Source organism: Eptatretus burgeri, chromosome 2, assembly GCF_056783735.1.
Source record: "Eptatretus burgeri isolate ZD-2024b chromosome 2, Ebu_testis_v1, whole genome shotgun sequence".
Lineage (NCBI taxonomy): Eukaryota > Metazoa > Chordata > Myxini > Myxiniformes > Myxinidae > Eptatretus > Eptatretus burgeri.
The window spans coordinates 126712139-126729964 of record NC_140962.1 but is presented as its reverse complement, the minus strand read 5'-3'; the positions used below and the strand labels follow the sequence as shown (position 1 = coordinate 126729964).

Genomic DNA, 17826 nt, shown 5'->3' with positions numbered 1-17826 from the left:
AGTTAATCCATTCCATATGTCGAGTGGGTAAATGGGAAAGATGCGTTGTGTGGGACTCTATCAGTTAGACCTCTTACACCTCTCACCTTTCACCCTCACAGTTCTTCAACTCTTTTTCTTTCACCCCTTTTCTCTCGCATGAAACATGCAAGAACGCCAGCACACAAATCAGAAAGCACCACGAAAAACTAAGCATACCGACTGCGAGCGACAATTTTAAATTTAAAAACTGTGTGCCAATTCTCAACTGCCCTTTCGCCTCAGGCCTTCATTCCGCTTTCCCTCCTGTACATACGCAAATAATCCATTCACTGTTCCTTCCAACTTTCCTCGCATCCTGGTTTGAATAAATGTGTTAGAAATGTTCCCAGCACATTTTTGTCTCTTCCTCCATTGGTCCAACATTGGTCCGAGGCCCATACCCTCACTTAGCCAGGACGTTATTCCCCAAGAATCTGTTGAATAGCCGGCATGTACTCGACAGCTTCACTCACCTGCACCTGATCCAGGAGGTAATCTAAATAAGACAAGTATGTCCCGAGGGAATGATCCCCAATAAGGAGGTCACATGTCCTTCGGTAAACGATTGTGAGACGGAGTTCCCTAAGTCACAGGGTTAAGTTATGTTGTTCTCGGTTGATTTGCCGAACCACCGCGACACAAAGTTATTCGTGTGTGATGACCTCCGATTCCCGCTGAGTACAAAGAGGAACACAAGACAGCCCTCCGTCGTGGTGTAACAAGCATTTCATTATTAATAAGCATTTCACATTCACAATAAAACTCACGATTAACATTAATCCAATGATAATGTATTGTAGTAACTTTCCTCCTCATCCATCGAGCATTCCTTTAAGCCAAGACCCAAATTCTCATTCTTTGTTTTTGTCATGGTATTTTGCACTTGCAGCCTTAATTTTGGCAGGAAGATTATCAATTTACCCTGAGTTATCAGGGATATCCATCCATCCATTCGGACCATACTCTGTGCAGAGCGTTGGTGCCGCCGAAGCAGTCTCCTTGGCTATTGGGAACAATCCTGGACGGGTCGCCACTCCGACACAGTATACCAGCATGCTGGCACTCATTTTGCCGACCTCGGAAGGATGACAGGCAGAGTCAACCCCACCTGGTGTTAATTCAACAGCTGAGCGGGATTTGAACTCAGGACTCTAGGATCCCAAGCCCACTACCTCAACCATTAAGCCAACACCAGGCATATCAGGGATATATGTGCAAAATTAAGACCCAATAATTGCACAAGAAACCTTTCATCCTTTTTCTTTTCTGCTATTTCTTTGATCGTTTCCTCTCCGTGAAATGTAAATCTCGAAGTAGCTTCAGATGTCCATATATCCTTGATCTTTGTCGTTTTTACCACCTTTTTGTGACAGAATATCCAGTCGGGCTTGAATGTCTGTTTGGCTCCATCTGCTGAGAATCTCCTTGAGCTACGTGTTGAGCATAATGGTTCAGGTTTCGATTCTGTAGATTGAGCCAATCTATTTCGGTTCACTGATGACAGTCTCTATGCCAATGGTATCCTTGGTTCTCCTCTGATGCAAAGGGTATTCATTCGTGTCCAATGGCTTTGGCTGAGCCGATCTGCTGTGATCGGGTGTGGATCCGATAGGGATCGCTGGGTCCTCCGTAAGGGAAATTTGATGCAGGGGTCCTCAAGCATTGTTATTGATGCGGTTTCCCCCATTACCTCTGGGTATGGCTGCAGGAAATGATCTCCCTCAAAACTGTTGTCCTGAGCCACGGAGTCCTCCAACATTGTAATCTCAAAACCCACCTGAACCAGCTCGCCTTGGTCCGCCATGGTCCGTAACGATAATTAAATACAATATGAATCCTGCTCTTAATTTCGGGGGGAGGGGCAGTTGCTAAGCACACCCCTGGCTCGAATCCCGTTACAGATACCAAATTGTTGCGAGTTGGAATCGCGTAAATTTGTTATGGGTCAATCCCACTCCTGACACAAAACTGTTGCGGGTTCGGGGGGTCGGGTGAGAAGACCACCAGGTGGGGGAAGCTATGTCAGTTTCCACCAGACTCCCTGGAATTGTAGGCCGTCGCACACAGATAATTCCATGACGTGGCGGGTCGTTTAACCGACCGTGTACGCCACTAACTCAACCGCGTGACCTTGGGTCCTCCCGTCTATGGGTTAATCGGGTTACCTAATTAATCACGTGGTGTAATTACCGGGGAAACATGCCCTCGGTACGCCTTGTCCGAACCGGATCACTCTGCAGGACCAGATCACTTTACCGAATCGGATGCAGCCAAGCGACACTGCCAAGGACGTACCGGCAAAAATAAATGGATCGTTGGGAATAAAGTCCCGGCTAAGCTCGGATTCGGACCATGCTGGATCAATGGAAGAAAAGACAAAAACGAGCAGGGAACATTCCTAAGGATAATTATTTATTTACAAGCAGGTGAGGAAAGCAATGTGGTACAGTGAAGATTTATTGGAGTGTGTTGTGCAGAGATTAAAAGCGGGGTGCAACAATAAACAGGAAACTTACAAAAGGGGACACAGAGCAGACTTGACACAAAAATAATAACATTAATAACAATCATTTACAGTCTTACAGCAGACAGCCGCCAGTGCATACACACACACACACACACACACACACACACACACACACACACACACACACACACACACACACCGAAAACCTGATGAAGAGGGAGTTTTGCAATCAGGAAGGAAGGGGAGTTGAGGCGATGATCTCGGTACCTATGCGCCCGATAGCAAGACGTGCCACCAATACGTTTCTGGCGGGGGGGATGCTCCGGGGTGTGGTACCCGACAGTGGGCCATTGCCTCTGGCCCAAGCCACACATGTGGAGACTGTGTTCGTGAAGGAGGAGCTTGAGTGGAGAAGGGGCAGAGTCCAGAGGGCGAGGATGGAGCAGTGGGCGGGATCTGGTAGGTGGGTGGGGTCGACGTGGTGTGGGCGGAAACGAGGAGGCGGAGTCAAGGAGCAGGAGGCAGGTCGTGGCGGTGTCGACGTGGGCAGAGACGAGGAGGCGGAGTCGAGGAGCAGGAAACACAGACAGTCCGGGCAAGAGAGACTGCCCCGACCTTTATAGGACCCGCAGCTCAGGGGGAGGGGCCATGCCGAATCGAAACATCTTCACCCGAATTGGGTGCTCTGATTGGCCCCGACCCCTCACATGGCCCGCCAGCTTGGGCCAGAAACCGCCTCACTTCGTTTCTGGCAAGGCCATTCCAAATAGTGGGAATATTGCACTCTGACCCCAAGAGATGACATGAATCGCCCACACCAAAATTAGCCCGCAAATCATCCTGCAGAAGGTTGAGTTTTGTGCCAGGTTCAACTAGACAAGCGTTTAAACTGCAGAAAAATATTATATATGAATCAACACATACACAGAGACAGAGACAGAGGGACTGAGAGACAGATACAGAAAGACATACAAAGAGACATACACAGAGACAGAGAGACAGAGACAGAGAGACTGAGAGACAGACAGAGAGAGACAGATACACAGAGAGAGGGGGAGAGAGAGGGGGAGAGAGAGAGAGAGAGAGAGAGAGAGAGAGAGAGAGAGAGAGAGAGAGAGAGAGAGAGAGAGAGAGAGAGAGAGAGAGAGAGGGGGGGAGAGAGAGAGACAAAGACAGATGGAGAAAGACAGAGGAGAGAGAGAGAGAGTGAGAGACAGAAAGAGACAGGGGGATAATTTCTCCCCTTTCTTTTGACTTGTCCAACGTCAGGGGGTGTGAAAGGTCTTCCAACATCCAAGACATGATGTCGTTTAATTCCCTTCGAAATGATTGAAGACCTGTGGTGAATTGAGGTGAATTGAGGGACATGACGCGGGATCACATGTTGTGCGTCTCGCGTATAAGGGGAGGTCTCCGCGGCACGGGGTGATTGTCCCCGGGGCATTGCCATTTACATCGGCTGTTCACTTGGTGCTCATTGACTGAAGGTGCTCATTGACTGGTGAGAATGGAGATTATATCGAACTCCGTGCTTACGCGGATTTATTCTGCGATGATTAATTGCACATGTATACGTTACTGCTTATGTACTCCTAGCTGAACCTGTATTCCCCGGTGTGCCCGTAGAAGCGGCTCCAATCAAATGGAATAAAGCCTAAACACTGAAGGTTCTTCTCTCGCTCTCATTTCAAGACCTATAAGGATTTCATTCATATTTTGCCATTCTTTATGATATTCATTGGCTTCATTTTCAATATCAGTTATCAACGATGTTGTTATTGTGGACAATGTCAGAAAAAAAACATCCAATAATTATTGGTTGTAGAGTGATTTCATTCTGTATAAAACAACAAATAATTATAATTAATTGGTTTTAGGATCTCACCTCTCATCTTGTGAAAACGATTGATCTGCAAGGTTGAAGTACTCATCTGAACACTCCATTTTTCTAAATGAAACATACCGAGTTCGTGTTTGGCATTGAAGAGTTTTTGACACAATTGCTTTTTTCCAGTTTGGAAAATTTTAACACAATTGTTTTTTTTGGGTGTGTCTCATAAAGGAAATGACTTCGGGCTCTCAGGGCTTGGTTCAGGTGAGGGAGCTTGTCTGACTCATTTTAACACAAAAAATAAAACGGCTTACTCTGAATGATTTTAAGAACTTTCAGAAAATTGTAAATAATGTTGAATTTGGAATAACAATGAAAAATATAAGAAGTCAATAAAATGATATGTGGCTCAGGAGGTGGTCAGACAAGTGCATTCAGAGAAGTTTATCATTTTATCTCTGCTCAACAAAGATAGTAAACCAAGAACCAAGTTCCAAGTTATGCTTTGTGAATATACTCGATGGAAATGAATGTTATAAGAAAATTAAGTTGTTCCCCAAAGTAGAACATGGGCAAATATTCGTTCGTTCGCTCTTTGAGGATAATGAAAACATGAAAGAACAGTGATTATGTTGGGGGGTGGCAGGGGGGGGAAGTGTTTTATTCAGTAAGTATCAATTTTTCATTTCCTTGTATGGGGGGGAGGGGGATAGGGGGGGGAGGAAGTGTGTCTCCTATTTTGAGCTTTTAGCGCTTGGGTCAGATATTCTTTCCCTTTTCCCCATTCATTTGAATGGGAGTCCCAGAAGTAACATTCTCCCTCCACTGATGAGATCAAGGAGGGTATTAATGTGGACGATTGATTGTGTGTGGATAAAGATCAGTCATTGCATGTATTGTACGATACTTGGAGGATGATTTTTTAGGGCACAAGGTATGAGTGAATAGGAGGACAGCGTTCACAGATGATTCTTAAGGGTAAGGGAAGAGTATTGATTTCTGGGGGAATCTAATTTTAAAGGGATAGATTGGATCCATGAAAAAGGAAAGGGCAGAATGTTGTGTCACACCTGTACTTGAAGACAACCAACTGCAGTCATCGTTTTTTTTCAGAAAGTCACCAAGTGTAATTTTGGTTCTGCAAAAGTGCATTCTTGAAATGCTTCAGGTAGGTAGACGCTGGAAATATGGAAATGACTGAAACCTGTGTGCTCCAGCAATTTAGTTGAGCATGTCTGTCCATCAGGTGTGCAAAGTCAAACATCACAAAATAGGTTCCCTCTAATTTTTTCAGAGGCTTTTGTGTTTATGCTTAAAACAGTCACATCTGGCACAGTCACTTCCCACACTTGGTATTTGTGGTCTTTACTGTGACATACTTCAGAAAATGCCCACTTTTGCCACACTGCCTGCAAGTTACATATTTTGCAGGACATCTGGGGTAATTGGATAAGTGCATTGCAGATCCACAACGACAACAAGTACTCTCTTGGCATACGTATCGAGCTTGTGAAAAATTTGGGTTTGCAGGTTAATTTGATGTCTCCCTATGGATGGGGTCGCGTCTGTATTGCCCAGCGCTGATACGTCCTGGTATTGCATTTACATCCTGAAAGGACGTCGACGTATCGCGTGAAATCGCTTTTGCTTCCACCATGGCTGATTCGAGATATCGTCGAACCCTGAATGGACCAAGAACTTTATCATGTGACATGTTATCTTGCATTACATGCTTACAATTTTTTTTTTTTTGAACGCTGGGGGGGTTCATTACCAATTATTTTCACGAACAAAGGAATATGTGGTGTTGGGAGATACATGGATATTAATGAATGCATGACGAACCGGAGCTGACAAGGCAGAACCGAGAGTGACGTCGGCAGGCTGTTGAGGAGGGCAGCAGGAGACGCCATTAAAAACGGTTGAGCTGAAGATCCTTCGTGTGGGCTTCGTCACAACACAGAACCAAGTAGGGTTTTCACTGTCTAATCCAGGATTGCTTTTTTAACCAACTTGTAGGTAAGCTCATGAGAAGATGGGTGGGATTGCAGTGTTTCACCTTATTTTCATCAATTACACCAAAATGGTATCCAACATCAATTATTCCAATCCAGAGGAAGTGGAGGTAGGAGAGCATCTCGGGATAAGTGATCATAACATAGAGTGTGCAAGTATTCTGTTAAAATAAGAATTCAGGATCGTAGATCAAGTCGATTCGACACTATGAAGGCAAACTTTAACGGTATGAGCTGTTCGTGGATGTTCTACATAATTCCTCCAAAAGCCAGATTGCTTGACTTACCAACCAAAATTTGGTAGCATTCTGACTGCTGGGTCTAAAGAAGAAAGTTTTTAAATCAATTTATGTGCCCACCATTTTGACACACTTCTGGTCACATGATCGACATGGCCTCCACAATTTAACATCAAGACCTTGTGCTCATGTTGCAACCCAAATTTGGAGGAATTCTGCCTGGTGGGTATGGAGAAGAAGATTTTTGAAGGTATTTACACAATTTCCACAAAAATTGACCAAGTTGGCCATTATAACACACTTCCGGTCATGTGAGCGTCATCGGCCCAGAAGGAAACCAAGAGGGCGGCCATATCATTTTGTCTAGGTGACTTGAAATTTGAAAAGGATCTGCACATCACATTAGTGAATTCGTCCACTAATGATTTTTGAGGTCAACATCAGCCAAAAGGTCAACATAGATCAATGATCAACAACTTCGGTGCAATTTCTGAAATCCTCAATTTTCACCTGATGACTTCGATTTGAACATGATTTGCATGCCGATCAGGTCACTGAATTCAACCACCAATTACTTTTGAGGTCAACATCGGCAAAAGGTCAACATAGGCCAAATTTCTAAAATAGTCTATTTTCTTTAGAAAGGAAAATAGAAAGGAAAAAACTTTCTGACCCATGCCCCGAAAGCTCAAAATAGGAGACTCATTTTCTCCCCACCTATCTCCTTCCCTCCCATACAAGCAAATGTAAAATTGAGACTCATTTTCTCCCCACCTATCTCCTTCCCTCCCATACAAGCAAATGTAAAATTGAGATTCGTTTTCTTCCAACATATCCCCTCTCCTCCCATACAAGCAAATGTAAAATTGAGACATTTAATTTTCTCTCAACCATCATTTCCATCGAGTATATTCACTTCATCTCTTCAAGTACGAAAGAAAGGGAAGTTCACTATCCCTCCTTCGGTTCTGAAAAATTGGGAAGTGCCTTTAAGAGCACAGTCGTGCTGTGAAAATGAGGAAGTATTCTGTGCCCATGTCTCTCATGGTTATGTCTTAAATCATCAGAACACTAACAGAACAAAGTTTAGCTAAAAGCAAGCAAAATAAGATATTTAAACGTAAGTTATATATGAAAGAAAAGATAAAATCTCTATTTCAGCCCTCACATCCGAACCAAGCCAAAAAAGCCCGGAATAATTTCCTTTGAGACACACCCTGAAAAACCCATTGTTGTGTAATCTCCCATGATGCCATCAACTCGGGCTATTTATTGCCAAAGCGGGCTTTGTATGTTTTGTTTCGAGAATGGATTGTGCAGATGATTCCTCCGACCTTGCAGATCAATCGTTTTCACAAGATGAAAGTTGAGATCCTTGTTTTATATTGAAGTTTATATATTCATTATTTGTTGTTTTATACAGAATTAAATCACTATACAAGCAATGATTATTCTATGTTTTTTTTTTCGAACAGGTTGTCCCCAATAAGAACATCGTTGATAACTGATCTGGAAAATGAGTCCTTTGAATATCACGAGGAATGGCAAAAAATGAATGACTTCCTTAAAGACATTCAATTATTCAGAAGATAATTGAATGACATTGTTGTTGGCTGGAAAGAAGTCCTCTCACATCCTCTGACCTTGAATGAGTCGAGTCAAAGGTGAGAAATTATCCCGCTGTCTCTCTGTGTGTGTCTCAGTGTGTCTCGGTGTGTCTCTGTGTGTGTCTCTGTGTGTATCTGTGTGTGTCTGTGTGTTTGTGTGTGTCTCTGTGTGTGTTTATATGTGTATGTGTGTGTGTGTGTGTGTGTGTGTGTGTGTGTGTGTGTGTGTGTGTGTGTGTGTGTGTGTGTGTGTGTGTGTGTGTGTGTGTGTGTGTGTGTGTGTGTGTGTGTGTATATATGTGTGTATATGTGTATATATGTGTGTGTATGTGTGTGCATGTGTGTATTTGTGTTTGTGTGTGTGCGTGTGCGTGTGCGTGTGCGTGTGTGTGTGTGTGTGTGTGTGTGTGTGTGTGTGTGTGTGTGTGTGTCTGTGTGTATGTGTGTGTGTGTGTGTGTGTGTGTGTGTGTGTGTGTGCGTGTGTGTGTGTGTGTGTGTGTGTGTGTGTGTGTGTGTGTGTGTGTGTGTGTGTGTGTGTGTGTGTGTGTGTGTGTCTTTGACTCATTATTATTATTATTGTTATTATTATTTTCAGTTTAAACACCTGTCTGGATGAACCAAACACACAACTTAATCTTCTGGAGGAATCTGAAACGACACTCAATCTTCTGGAGGTAAATGTTTTATTTATTATTTTATTAATATCATGATATAATCATCTTTATATACCCTTTATATACCCTATAATTGTTCTTCACTCTTTGTTTTGAAGAGAATCTGTTGATCGAGCTTCAAAACCAAAACAAACCATCAGACTGCTGCGAAAGAAGATTTTGTTCAATGTTATTACTTTTGTTTAATTATATATGATTTCCTTATAATTATCTGATTTTGAATTCCAACAAAAGAATTCCAGAAAAAGGGGGGTTGGGGGAGGGTTAGGGTTAGGGGGGTTGGTGCACTCCCCCAAAGACTCACCACCACCCTCATCGCTCTCCCCTCCTCGTGTGTGGGGGGGGGAAGGGTGGTGGGTCAAAGGTGGGGTTGCACAGGAGGGTGGAGCTTGTGTGGGTAAGTGGAGCTTGTGTGTGTGAGGCTTGTGTTGGCGGGCTTGTGTGAGTGAGTGGGGCTTGTGTGGGTGGGGCTTGTGTGGGTGTGGCTTGTGTGGGTGGATCTTGTGTGTATAGGGTTTGTGTGGATGTGGCTTGTATGGGTGGAGCAACTTTTTTAAATTAAATAAACATGTTGTGTGTGGGGAACTAATAAACTAATCACTAATGATGTGGATATGATGGATGTGGATGTGGCTTATGTGGGTGGGGTTACCGTGGGTGGGGCTTGTGTGGATGTGGCTTTTGTGGGTGGGGTTTGTGTGAGTGGGCCTTGTGTTGATATGGCTTTTGTGGGTAGGGTTTGTGTGAGTGGGGTTTGTGTGGCGGGGGCTTGTGTAGATATGGCTTTTGTGGGTGGGGTTTGCATGGGTGGGGATTGTGTGGGTGGAGTCAAAAAGGGGCGGAGTTTAAAAAAGGGTGGAGTAAAAAAAAATTCAATTAATCTTTGTCTTTCGTAATTTCTGTGAATAAAATGAACCTAAAATCTCTTCCCCCTTTAAATCACTTAAGTTGTAAGTCCAAGGAACTGTACCGACGAGATCAACAATTTTTAAAAGTTCATTTGTCCATCGCTTGGTATAACATTTTTCAAAATGAGATTTCCACCTGTATATTCTTACTATATCACCAACTTTGAACATAGGCTTTCTGAAATTATTCTCTTTTTCATATTTTAATTTTGTAAATGTATCTGATGGTTTAATTTTCGTTGAGGTATGAATCGTATCATTGAACTTATCTACAATGTCCTGAATTAAAGATAACCATTGTTGGGAACTGAATTGAGTGAATTTTTTATATAGTCTCTCATTTAAAGTGCGATTAAAATGCTCAATAACAACCGCTTTTCCTTCATTAAAGGTGCTATATAATATAATGTTGTTATTTTTAAGAAAATTCATAAATGTTTTGTTGCAGAACTCTGTACCCTAATCAGTCCACAATTTATGAGGTTTTCTCTTGCTTTTATTGAATATCTGTTAGAAAGCTGGCAAAGAGTAGTACCTGTTTTGTTTTTCAAAGGAACAACCCATGCATATCTACTCCTCAAATCAATAGCGGTTAAAGCATACTTTTACCCCTGATCATGACTGAGTTCAATCAAATCAGCAGAGCAGATATCATCAAATTGCTTGGAATAAGCCTTCCTTTGATGAATCTTTGTGATTATTGGTTTATGTAATTCATCAGCTAATTGCTCTTCGATCTTAATGACATCATTAGAGCCTTTAAATTTTTTGAATTTCCAAGCCCAAGTTTCAATTTAGCACTGGTCATCTTCGTCACGATAAACCTATCAACTTTTTCTCTCAAGGTTGGTTTTGTATCAGAGACAAATTATGCAAAATTTCTCTTTCGGCTTCATGTTTTTCTTCCAATGTCGTGCTATTTCCATAATCAATATCGTGCCTCATGCACACTTCATAAACCCTATTGATAGGCTTGCTCCACAGTTTGGGATTGTCAGCCTCATCTAATCTTTTATTCAAGTTTGTTGCTGGACCACAGAAAGAATACCCTGGTAGATGTAATTCCCCTGGTATTCCAGTTGTTGTAAATTTACTTCCTGAAAAAACATTGGTATATCTCCCCCTCGTTTGTGTTTGGTGATGAATTCACTCTTTTTTGTCCACACACCGAACATGTACATTTTTGTATAAACCTATTATTTTTACTGTTAACATACGAGATATTTTACTCTCGGTTTTCTTTTTACATTTCATACAATAACTCATTTATTTATGTGAAAAATTCCGACAGAGCGTGAAAACCTTTTTAGTTTCCAACAGGCACATTTGAATCATAATTTTTTAAAACATAAAGAATCCTTCAAAATCTCTTCACTCTCTCCTCCATTTATTCAAGAAAAAAAATGTAAAACCTTAACCAAAGTCAATTGAACCAACATCATCAATAATATAATCTTTTCCTTCCTTCTCTTCTTTATCTCCACTTTCTCGTTTAAATCTTCTCCCTGAAATCGATGTTAATAGTCTTGATGCACATATTTCTAATCGACTTGCCAATTCTTTGTTTTCCTCCTCGGTGTATTGAGATTGCTTATTTTCTGTAATACCTTTGATCTTTTTACAATCTCTTGGTTTCCATATTTTTATATGTATTTATTCTCTCTCTTTCCTCGCTCTCCCTCTCCTCCTTCTCTCTTCTCCCTCTCCTCCTCTCTCTTCTCCCTCTCCTCCTTCTCTCTCTTCTCCCTCTCCTCCTTCTCTCTTTCCTTGCTCTCCCTCTCCTCCTTCTCTCTTCTCCCTCTCCTCCTCTCTCTTCTCCCTCTCCTCCTTCTCTCTCTTCTCCCTCTCCTCCTTCTCTCTTTCCTCGCTCTCCCTCTCCTCCTTCTCTCTTCTCCCTCTCCTCCTCTCTCTTCTCCCTCTCCTCCTTCTCTCTCTCTTCTCCCTCTCCTCCTTCTCTCTTTTATCAGTTTCTTCAACTCCTTCCTCATCCCTTACTCTCCTTGAACTACCTTCACCCCATAGAATATCAAAGATATATTCATCTGGATTCTGCGATACTCTTGAATCCACAGTTATTTTCCTCATAATAGGAAACCAATAAGATTTGTTGATGATTTCTAAAGGAGTTTTATATTTCATCACCTTTAGAAGTTCATTTTAATATCATATTTTAATCAAATCTCTATTTGTGGGTTTTTTAATATCAGTATATAAGGCCAGTTCTTAATTTTAAAATGGCCATGTCTATGTTCCAATTCATAAGGAATGTAAAACCCAACACCCTTTTCTTGTAGGTATCCTTGAATGCAAAAATTATAATTTTCTTGAAGCCTTCTTGCTGTCATTTATGTATCACAAACATATGACAGATAAATATGAAGACACAAAATACCACCCCATCTTCCTGTTGTTAAATCAGTTTCTATTCTTCGACTTTGTATAATTATCCAATTTCCTTCCTAATTTGTCATATAAACTATTGCTTCACCATCATATAATTTCCTATTCCCGAAATCGTGTATTTTTTGTTTGCTCATTGTGCTTCTACATATCTCCTGATTCTTACCAAGAGGATAATATTCTTCTTTGCGAGACTGCTCAAAATTGTGTAGGTCTTCTCGATTGAATAAAAAAGACCAATTATATCCAAAATCACACATATTATCCCTCCATTTCTCAATTCTCACATTAATTATACTCCCTTCTTTATAAAATTCAATACTGAGCAGTTAATTGAATTTTATAAGAAAAGATTTATGGTTTGTTGAACCAGGTGTTGTGGTTGTAAATTCTACTTGTTCAACTAAACATGCCGTTTTATTTAATGATATATATTGTGATCAATCACTTAATCTCACCAAGTCATTCGCGTCAATCGGACTTGGATAATTTATTAATTTATAAACATTTTTCATATTAATATTTTTTGCTGCATCATATTTCTGTCCTTCAGCCTGTGCCTTTGTGTAATAATTTGATAAATCAATATCCAGTTCTTGGGATACACCAAAGATAGAACCATCTTTCCCAACATAAGTCATTTATATTAGATAAAAAAATAATGTCATTAAAAAATTTATTTTTGTTGAGTTGAAATAACATAGACATAATTGACCACAACACTTGGAATTTAATTCTTGGACTTGAAATGTTTGATAAACACAATCCTGTAAGAATTATATTAATTCAACAGGTGGTGGAAGACCATAACTATCGAAATAATATTTGTTTTGACTCTTAAAAATACATACCCAATGAGAACCGTTTCCATTATTATCTTCTAAGTTCATAATAATATTCTTTGTTTGTTTAGACACGTTTGTTAATTCATCTCTCCTAAAAATAACCACATTATGAATTTTTAATTTCTTACAATATTTGATTAGTTCTAAATTTGATGTTGTATTCTTTCCAAATTCTTAAGCCACTCAACAATGCTCATTTATTTATGAGAAAGATATAATCCATTACCCCCTTTTAGTTAGTTTTTACACCTGCTTGTGTGATAGAAGAAAGCATATCTCCAACTAACAATTTCACATTATTCGGTAGGCTTTCAAGTTTTTCAAGAAAATCTACAATGACACCACTTCCACTAATTTGCTTCTCCAACTCTTTGTTATCTCTTTCCAACTCTTTTTGAGCCCAGAGTTGAGCGTTCCTTTCGTTGGCAGTTTTCACCACTGCTGAAATACCACCCGTTCATGCTCCAGCCGCACATAAACCAGCAAATAAAGGAATTAGAAATGGGAGAAAATCCTCCACTCGTCGATATTACTGAATATTTCTTCAACATTGGTTTTGACATTTTAACATTAAGTGAGCCAGTATCATTCAAGATTTTCACCTGTTCTCTTGTGAGCAAAACATCAATTCTTACTGCTCCTTTTCTCTGAATTGTATTAACGTTAATGATACAAGGATTTGATTTTGAATACAAGATGATAGTTTGTGAATATTGATTTGATTAACATATACTGCAGTTGGCACTTTACTACTCATTTATTTATCAAAAAAATTATGTGAGATGAATCATAACACTATTATCTGTATTAATCTGTAATTCTGTTTCTTCCAAAAGCAAACACGATGTATCAACTTAGTCACTCTCTCCTCTTTCAATGTAGAGGGAAGTATCCACTCAATTAGACTTTATAGTTTCCTTTTGAGCACTCAGGTCAATCACAGAGATTGCAAACAGACTTTTAAATGCCGTCATATCCAAAATGGGTTCTTTCTTTCCATTGCTTTCACACACCTTTTGGTTAGACTTGTATGCTTCAGCATAATCATTTTTTTCCCAATTACTTTCCAATCTATCTCGTGGATAAAATCTTCCATCGGGAGAAACGCGAAGTTGTCTCAATAACAATAATAATAGTGAGTAATATCTATAAAAACAATAATAATAATAACAATATTATATATAATAATAGTAACAATAATAACCCTAATAATAACAATAACAAATTGTCTCAATCTCTGCCTTATGGTAAATTTGAGTAGGTGTAAGAAAAGGATTATGAAAAGGTTTTAATGAATTGTCATTTCTTCTCAAGAGGAATTGAATGAGGAAGAAGAAGGTTATTATTTTGAAGTTGATTTGAGGTACCCGAGTGATTTTCATAATAAGCATAAAGACCTTCCTTTTGCATGTGAGAAAGAAACCCCAAAGAAAGATTGGTTAAGTGTTTATCATAAAAGTTTTAATTTTAAAGGTAAATCAACAGAAAAGTTATTAACAACATTCTATGATAAAGAGGGATATGTTTTGCATCAGAGAAGCTTGAAACAGTTTTTGGGAGAAGGATTGAGAGTAGCAAAAATTACTAGAGTTTTAAAATTTAAACAAAGTCCTTGGATGAAAAAGTATATTAAATTCAATACAGATATGAGACCAAATACAAAAGTAAAATTTGCAGGGGATTCTACAAATTGATGAATAATGCTGTCTTTGGAAAGACAATGGAGAATGTTAGAAACAGGCAAAACATTAGATTTGCAACATCTTGAAAAGAAGCTTCCAAATTGATAAATAAACAAAGTTTTGAGAGAGAAGAGGTTTTTTCAGAGAACTTTCCTGCTATTCATATGGAAAAGGAAAGTATTGTAAAGGATAAACCAATTTATATTGGAACAGCAGTTCTTGATTTATCAAAGATATTGATGTATGATAATTATTTGTATAATGACTAAAAGAAAGAGTATGGTGAAAATATTTCATTGTTGCATTTGGGCACTGATAGTTTTATTCTAGATATAAAAACTGATGATGTTTATAAAGATATGAAGAAAATTATCGGAGTGTATGATACAAGTAATTTTAGTAAGTAGAGTGAGTTGTTTTCAAAAAAGAATGAAAAGGTTATTGGAAAGTTGAAGGATGAGTTGGGTGGAAAAGTAATGAGTGAGTTTATTGGATTGAGAGCAAAGGTGAACAGATTGATAAAAGGTTAAAGGCAATAAAGAAATATGTAATAAAGAAATCAACAACTTTTAGAAATTATTATAATTGTTTGATGAATCAGAAAGAAGAATATAGGAAAATGAATACAATAAGAAGTTATAAACATAAGATATATCATGAAGAAGTAAATAAAAAGGCATTAGGAGCCTTTGATGATAAGAGATTTATTTTAGATAATGGAATAGATTGTGTTCCATATGGATATTGTATGAAAGAGTGAATATTTAATCATAGAGTATATAGAATAGATTGTGTTCCATATGGATACAAGTTTTTACTGGATAGAATATGGGTTCGGGTTTTTAAGGGCGACCGCCGCCTTTTTGACAATATATAAATGGTCGAAGCAAATATTAATCAAACTAAAGAGTGGAGAAAATCTCAGTCTTTGTATATAAATGGAAAACATAATGAATGTGAAAAATATCAAAAAAGTCTTATTGAAAAAATAACTAAAACAAAGGTAAATAAAACAAATAAGTGAATCAATTTAAAAACTAGTAAGTTGGAGGATGTAAAGAAAAAAATATCCTTGAATGAATGAAAACTTTGATGGTTATCAATTGAACAATGGAAAAATAATTTACTACAATCTCAAAATGATATGCAACTCAGGGGGAGGTCAGATGAGATCAATGAGAGAAGTATATCATTTCATAATGACACAAAAGGGATATCTTGAAAAATATAAAGATTCAAATGTTTTATTTTTAAATATTTTAGATGGGGATTATTGTGCAAAGAAAATTAAACTATTGAAAGAATTTGAAAATGAACAAATATTTATAGGTTCAATGAGTGAGCAAAACAATCTGCATTGGTCATTTGAAAAAAGTGCTCCTCAGCTAAAAGGGGAGGCTATTAAAATATCCATTCACTTACATGTTTTAGATATTTCAACAGCAGAGAATTCAACAGGTTGCGATAAAAAGGAGGTATATTTTTTAGGGAAAAAATATGAATCGCTGAGAATTCCCCATTCATTAACATGGGGGAAAGTGAGCCAGAATCAGCATATCCACCCTACTGTGGTTCATTTGATAGAGAACTCACCAAGGAGCAGAAGAAGATGGACGAGCCGGAAGCAGAACTCAACAGACCTCGCCAGACATCAGACCTCCCCTGGGAGGCAGGTAGTGAAAGGAGGACAAGTGTCGCTGCTGAGCGAGGGCACCGTGAGTCCACGTGACCAAGCGTGGGATCATGCATTAATGCGGCGAGCCTGTGCTGCTCTCATTCTCTCGACAGTCATTTAGGCTGCATCCTACATTGACACTTACATGTACAGATCTTACACAAATACGATAGGGTCTATTCTCTCATGCATCTTTCTTCTACCATCGATCTCTCGTCTAATGTGGATGCAAAAGAGCAATCAACGCAGGCAAGCCCAACCAACTGTTCTTTTCAGAGCAGAACTCAAGAGCGAACTAAAAGAAGGAACTCAACTGACCTGCAACTCACATTTTTCCTTTTATACAATGCTGCACTCCACCTCACATTACACTTGCATTTCTCAAACAAGTACCCGAGGCAACCTCACTATTTTCTCTCCTCCCATTTCCTCAGTATTCTAAGCTGCGCATGTCTGCCGGCCATGCCGGGTATTGTAAGGTCGTTAATCCTTAACTATTTCTGTCTATCTGGGTTATCTCTAATTTTCCGTGTGTGTGTGTGTGTGTGTGACAAGTCTGCATAAGAACCATCAGAAAACTCTGCACTGTTTCTTCTTTAGTAATATTGTTTGCCTTTTGCCACACCCAACTAATTCATTGCTTTCCCTGCTGCACATACACAAATAATCCATTCACTGTTCCTTATAACTTTCCTTGCATCCTGGTTTGAATAAATGTGTTAGAAATGTTCCCAGCTCATTTTTGTCTCTTCCTCGATAGGTCCAACATGGCCCATACCCTCGCTTAGCCAGGACGTTATTCCCCAAGAATCTGAAGAATAGCTGGTATGTACTCGACAGTTTTACTCAGCTGCACATGATCCAGGAGGTAATCTGAATAAGACAGGTATGTACAGAGGGAATGATCCCCAATAAGAAGGTCACATGTACTTTGGTAAACGGTTGTTAGACGGCGATCCCAGTCACAGGGTTCAGTTATTGCTGTTCTCGGCTGATTATTCGAACGACCGCGATACGAAGTTATTCGTGTGTAATGACCTCCGATTCCCGGTGAGTCCAGAGAGGAACACAAGACAGCCCCTCCCTCGTGGTATAACAAGCATTTCAGTATTAACAAGCATTTCACATTCACAATAAAACTCACGATTAACATTAATGCAATGATAATGTATTGTCGTATCTTTCCTCCTCATCCACCGAGCATTCCTTTAAAACACTACCCAAATTCTCATTCTTTGTTTTTGTCATGGTATTTTGCACTTTCAGCCTTACTTTTGGCAGGTAGATTATCAATTTACCCTGAGTTATCAGAGATGTATGTGTAACATTCAGACCCAATAACTGCACAAGAAACCTTTCATTCTTTTTCATTTCTGCTATTTCTTTGATCGTTCCCTCTCCGTGAAATTTAAATCTTGAAATAGCTTCAGTTGCCGATATAAACTTGATCTTTGTCGTTTT

General features: G+C 39.4%; 1 pseudogene across 1 annotated transcript in view; it reads right to left on the bottom strand.

Annotated features, from left to right (window-relative positions):
• Window positions 1-17826, bottom strand: part of LOC147033030 (DDB1- and CUL4-associated factor 10-like) — a 300685-nt pseudogene that overhangs the window by 162581 nt on the left and 120278 nt on the right. The gene's annotated exons all lie outside the window — the stretch shown is intronic.